This window comes from Oncorhynchus masou, chromosome 23 (assembly GCF_036934945.1).
Source record: "Oncorhynchus masou masou isolate Uvic2021 chromosome 23, UVic_Omas_1.1, whole genome shotgun sequence".
Classification (NCBI taxonomy): Eukaryota; Metazoa; Chordata; class Actinopteri; order Salmoniformes; family Salmonidae; genus Oncorhynchus; species Oncorhynchus masou.
Window position 1 is genome coordinate 41,275,486 of NC_088234.1, and position 6,802 is coordinate 41,282,287.

Consider the following 6,802-nt stretch of genomic DNA (forward strand, 5'->3'; position numbering starts at 1 on the left):
CTTGCGTAGGAATATGCACTATTTCCCTCTATGTGCAGTGTCTTTGAAAAGGTCCTGTGCGTATGATTTACATTTGACCTGCTGTAGGCCTGATTTGATTTGATTTATTTCATTCACGCTCGCAGTCCACAATACTGAATTTTGCAGAATGCACAGTTACAATTAGACAACACTTAAAAAACACAAGATATTGCATTCAATTAAAAAGGTCCCATATGTCTTTCGAAACGTCCTGTGCATATGATTGACATTTTATCTGCTATAGGCCTGTATTGATTTATTTAATTCATACTCGCAGTCAGCAAGACAACATTTTGCAGAATGCACAGCGGCATTTAGACAATATTTAAAAAAAAAACACAATATATTACATTAAATCAAAAAGGTCCCATGTCTTAGGAAACAATACAGTTAAAAAATCACAAAATCAAAGTCTGATGGCTGTGGCTGTGGTAGAATTGACCAGCCTTTTTGTCCTTGCGTTGATTTTTGGACAGTCGGTTCTGGTTTCAGAGGACTCTGCCAATACTGTCTCCCTTTCTCTGTGGTAGGAGATCATGTGGAGGGTGGTCAGGTTGGTTCATGGCAGTGACCAATCTTACGGCTGCTTGCTCTTTCCGTGACTGTAGTGGTGGAAGGGTCAGTGGGATGTCTCTGTTTTTTTGTTATTATCTTGCTTGTCCTTTTCTGTACACAGTGCAGCTTGCTGCTTCTTTGTGTAGCCCTACAGCAAGACATTGTCTGGCATACTCCAGGCATCAGATGGCCTATATATCATAATGGCCTGCATTAGTCAATGAGATAACGGACGTTTTGCAGTTACAGACTGATAAACAGTAGGCTAATGCATCTACTTCAGCACTAAGGCAGAATATTAGTGATAATAAAATCATGTAAAAAAAATAGAACAATTATTATTGTTATTATCAGTTATTATTAGTTCATCAGTATTATTTTCCAGAAATTATGATATTAATAGCATAATAATAACAATAGGCCACATGCCTATGTAGTAACGAATAAATTAAGGTCTACTCAGTTAGATCTACTTTAGTGAATTGATGCTAAGAGGTAAATGAATAAAACATTGTTAACAATATAGCTCGCAAGATTCCCTTATATTACACTGGTCTCATTCTTTGGATTGTTTATTATTGGAATCCATTCAATGAACCAGGGATGAAGGAGCGTTTCTCATGGGTGTAGGCTCAGTAGGCTAGCTGTTCAAAACTGCGTCACCTACTGGTAGCATTGGCAATGCAAATATGTACTTACGCGGATAATCGTTTGTTTATCATAGATTTTTTTTTGCAGTTTTTTTTTATTTCCGTTGCATATCTGTTTGTATAGTCCTAGATTATTTTGGAAAAACTCAACTTTTTTTTTTAACAGCATCCATGACGGATGGTTCTAAACCATTATGGTTCGTGCGACTTCTTGGTTTTGACCATAGAGATAGATAGAGGAATCTAGTACCCAAAAGCCTATCTTGTAGCATGAGCAGCGCCCATTGACTTTCACTATTTTTAAGTAGTCTAGTGGGTGGGACTTCCTAAGGGTTAAGGAAGAATCACATAATTCCATCCGGGTTATCAGGGGGATCATCCAATGATTTATACTTGTGTGCAAACATTCCATAACGTCAAGTAGCAGTAAATCAAATCACATTTTATTCATCACATGCTTCATGAACAACAGGTGTAGTAACAGTGAAATGCTTACTTATGGCCCTTCCCAACAATGCAGAGAGAAAGAAAATGGAGATATCATAGAAAAGTAAAACACGTTATAATAAAAGTAATAATAAATGCAAAATGAGCAACGATAACTTGGCTATATACACAGGTACCAGTACCGTGTCGATGTTCATGGGTACGAGGTAATTGAGGTAGATATGTACATATAACTAGGAATAAAATGACCTATAATAAACAGTAGCAGCAGCGTATGTGATGAGTCAATAAAAGTTAGTGGTCAATGCAGATAGCCCAGGTAGCTATTTGGTTCACTATTTAACTAACTATTTACAGTCTTATGGCTTGAGGGTAGAATCTGTTCAAGAATTGGTTGGTTCCAGACTTGGTGCATCGGTACTGCTTCCTGTGCAGTAGCAGACAGAACAGTCTATGACTTGGGTGGCTGGAGTCTGACAATTTCCTGGATGGCAGGGTGCTCGGCCCCAGTGATGTACTGGACTGTACGCACTACCCGATGTAGAGCTGGTTGCCAAGCAGTTACCATACCAAGCGGTGATGCAGCCAGTCAAGATGTTCTCAATGGTGCATGGTGTAGAACTTTTTCAGGATCTGAGGGCACATGCCAAATATTTTCAGCCTCCTGAGGGGGAGAAGACATTGTTGCGCACTCTTTACAATTGTGTTGGTGTGTGTGGACCATAATAGATCCTCAGTGATGTGGACACCGAAGAACTTGAAGTTCTCAACCTTGACTTTATACCTGTTCAAACAGCACACTGCAGGTGGCAGTATGCACCCTTTCAGTTTCTTTACCAACTCATAGAAGTAGTAGAAGAAGAAATTCAATACTTTAAAATCGAGATGGCCTCAAAGGAGCTGCAGGTACTCTCACAGACGCCATAAACGGATAGACACAAACAACAGTCCTCTATTCTTCTCTATGGTTTTGACCAACATTCAGCGATGGTGCGCTGCCGGCCTCCGGTGGACATCTTGCGATAGTGCGGTAGAATTATTACTATGCTTTTTACACCCGTTATTAAAAAGTTGCAGCTTAACTATTCTTTACTAACACTCTAAATGTGTTAATTTCAGTTACAGGAAACAACAAGAATGTGAGAAAAATGGCTGAACTATGTCTTCGAAATTGTACTCACGAGAAACATATTATGTCATCGCTTTGTATCGTGCTTTCAGAAAGTATTCACACCCTTTGACTTTTTCCACATTTTGTTGTGTTACGAAGTGAGATTCAAATTTATTTCATTGTATTTTTTTTGGTCAACTTTCTACACAAAATACTCTGTAATGTCAAAGTGGAAGAAAACTTCTAACATTTGTATAACAACAAAAAAAATGAAGAAAAATAAAACACAAATATATCTTGATTAGATAAGTATTCAAACCCCTGAAGCAATACATGTTAACATCACATTTGGCAGCAATTACAGCTGTGAGTCTTTCTGGGTAATTCTCTAAGAGCTTTCCACATCTGGATTGTGCAATATTTACCCATTATTATTTTGAAAGTTCTGTCAAATTGGTTGTTGGTCACTGCTAGACAACCATTCTCAGGTCTTGCCATAGATTTTTAAACAGATTTAAGTCAAAACTGGAACTTGGCCACTCAGAAACATTCACTGTAGATTTGGACTTATGTTTTAGACTATCGTCCTGCTGAAAGGTGAATTAATCTCTCAGTGTCTGGTGGAAAGCAGACTGAACTAGGTTTTGTGCTTGGCTCCATTCCATGATTTTTTTATCTGGAAAAACTCCCTAGTCCTTACTGATTACAAGTATACCCATAACATGATGCATCCACCACTATCCTTGAAACTATGGAGAGTGGTACTTCCGAATGTATTGTAACACTTTGTATTCAGGACAAAAAGTTAATTGATTTGCCACATTTTTTGTAGCATTACTTAAGTGACTTGTTCCAAACAAGATGCATGTTTTGGAATATTCTGTACAGGACTCCTTCTCTGTCAGTTAGGTTAGTATTGTGGAGTAACTACAATGCTGTTGATCTATCTTCAGTTTTCTCCTATCACAGCCATTAAACTCTTTAACTGTTGTAAAGTCACCATTGGTGAAATCCATGAGCGGTTTAGTTCCTCTACGGCAACTGCATCTTTGTAGTGACTGGGTGTATTGATATGCCATCCAAAGTCTAATTAATAACTGCACCATGCTCAAAGGGATAACATTCAACGTTTGCTTTTAGTTTTTTACCCATCTACCAATAAGTGCCCTTCTTTGCTGTGAAGCATTGGAAAACCTCCATTGTCTTTTTGGTTGAATCTTTGTTTGAAATCCACTGCTTGGCTGAGGGATTTTACAGATTATTGTATGTGTGGGGTACAGAGATGAAATAGTCATTCAAAAAAATAATGTTAAAAATGTAAATTTAATCCATTTTAAATGCAGGCTGTAACACCGAGAAATGTGGAAAAGTTTAAGGGGTGTGAATACTTTCCGAAGGCACTGATATAGGCCTAGCCTATTTAATTATCAAAATTGTGTGTAAAGATGAAGCATTTCAAACTATTTCCCCCCCCAAATAATAAAGTAATCGATTATTAAGTCACAACATAGGCTACGATGCATTGACATATCTAATATAGGAAGCTAATATAATCATGTAATATTTTTCCATGTTCATCAAATTGAAACGGATGAAAATAGCTGTTGAGGCAGAATAATTCCTACAAACTATTCTAGAGCCAACATTTTTGCATAATGACTATTGAAAAAATACACGTGTAAAATATTGCTGAATGATAAGCTTTGGACTAGTATTTTCTACAGCCTTCACGTAAAACCAATACGCTGTATCATAACATTTGCACTCTGCTACACTTTTGCGAACTAATTCTGTCGAGAAAAAAAAGCAAACATATTGGCCAACACAGCTTCCCCTATCTTCATAATCATAGCCCTAATATTGCACATTTTAATCGGCCGTGATTTTCGAAACTAAAGGTGTGTTTGTGTGACTGTGAGTGCGAGTTAACATATCCCACCTGATTTTTCAGACTACGGTGTTAGCCGACTCCTTTTAAATTGACATGAAAAACAGGTTACCCCAGTTCCCTATAAAGGTAACTTTTTTGAAAGAAAAAAACAACCACAGATGTGTACGCAACGGAATAATATTTATGCATTTGACAGCCCTATATTTGCAGCATATATCAAACAATCAAACAATCTACATTAGCCCTATATTTGATGAATTTTCTTTTTAGCTTTTTTCGTTTTGTATTTATACATCACCCTTGCCTTTCTGGTTTCGGATATGTAGCTACTTTACATGGCTTTGCTTCAAATACAACTGCATGTCAATACCTCAAGAGGAAATAGTTGTAGCGCATTCCTTGCAGAGATCACTGCAAATAGCCTCCTTCCACGGTGGCAAAATAATATAACATATTCTACACGCATTTCAGACACGTCACAGTAGGCCCACCACTAATATATCAAATCAGGCCTAAGATCCAAAATCACACAAATATGTCTATCGAACTAATGAGGGGGAGTGTTGTGGTTTGGGTAGTTAATAGGACGCGTAAAGAATGGACACAGACTGGTTGCATGAAAATGTAAGATTCGAAATGAAACCAACCATAGCTTCTTTACACATTCTTATGGGTAGAATCCAAAGGTCAAACGAGTAGGCCTACACTCGATGGGGATGGGAATGGGAGATGATTGAACCCTTTGTTACATAGCCTATCCCTACATAATTGTATAGCCAGCCTAGGCTACATAAACCCACAAAGAGCTTTGTTACTTGTTTTTACATTCTCAAGTAGAATCATGTATTTCACCCAAAAGGAGAATTAAAACTAACAGGGAACAACTTTTCTCAAATGAACTAACCTCTGGATTTAAGATTTTCAGCCATTTCAACTGAGATATAAGATTAAATGCGATTCTCTAGCTTTCACTCCCCCTTATGGATTTAAAAGGAATGGACTGCTGTAAGAAATATGGTGGAAACTCTCCCCAGCCATGCTCACTCGAATCCAAGGGTGTAAACCCTATCAGTCCCGAGATTCTAGCAAAAATCGACATTTCATTTATCTGACTTTCATTAATCCAGCCCTTATATTTGTCCTCACAGTGAATTGTTTTACCATTTCATTTTCAGGACAACCAGGGCTACACGTAGAACACAAAACGATTTGATTGTTGCATTCGTGACTTTTATTTAAAAAGGACCAAGTGTAAGAAAAACTCTACAAAGAACAAGCTATGCTCTAACCAACCCTTCAGGCCTCGAGTCTCAACAGAGAAATAAACTGTTGCCCAAAGTACTTTGTTAATAAAGGCTTTATCTATAAACATGCAATATGGTTGAATGATTTAAAATAGAACCAGACACTAGATATTGAGTGAGACCAATTATACCGAACAAAAATATAAAAGCAACATCAACAATTTCAAAGATTTTACTGAGTTACAGTTCATATAAGCAAATCAGTCAATTGAAATAAATTCATTAGGCCCTAATCTATGAATTTCACATGCCTGGGCATGAATTGCCCCACAGTGAATTGTTTTATCATTATATTTTCAGGACAACCAGGGCTACAAGTAGAACACAAAACAATTTGATAAAAGTCATGAATGCAACTATTGACAAATGGCAATTAAAAAACAAGGTCTGCCAAAGCAAAAGCCTGATAAAAATGAAGTCATATGAATGCTGTTAAGTACAGAAATGATTTGCTCACTGGGAAATTAATATCTAACTAGTCAGTGACAACTGTGTGGAGTTTGTGACAGCAACTAAACTGGACAGTTTTATCTCCATCTCTTCATGCAAAGACTCAATCATGGACACTCTTACTGACAGTTGTGGCTGCTTCGTGTGATGTATTGTTGTCTACCTTCTTGCCCTCTGTGCTGTTGCTTGTGCCCAATAATGTTTGTACCATGTTTTGTGCTGCTACCATGTTGTGCTGCTGCCATGTTGTGTTGCTACCATGTTGTTGTCATAGGTCCCTCTTTAATTAATGTTGTGGTGTCTCTCTTGTCATGTGTGTTTTGTCCTATATTTATATTTTTAATCCAAGCCCCCATCCCCACGAGGCCTTTTG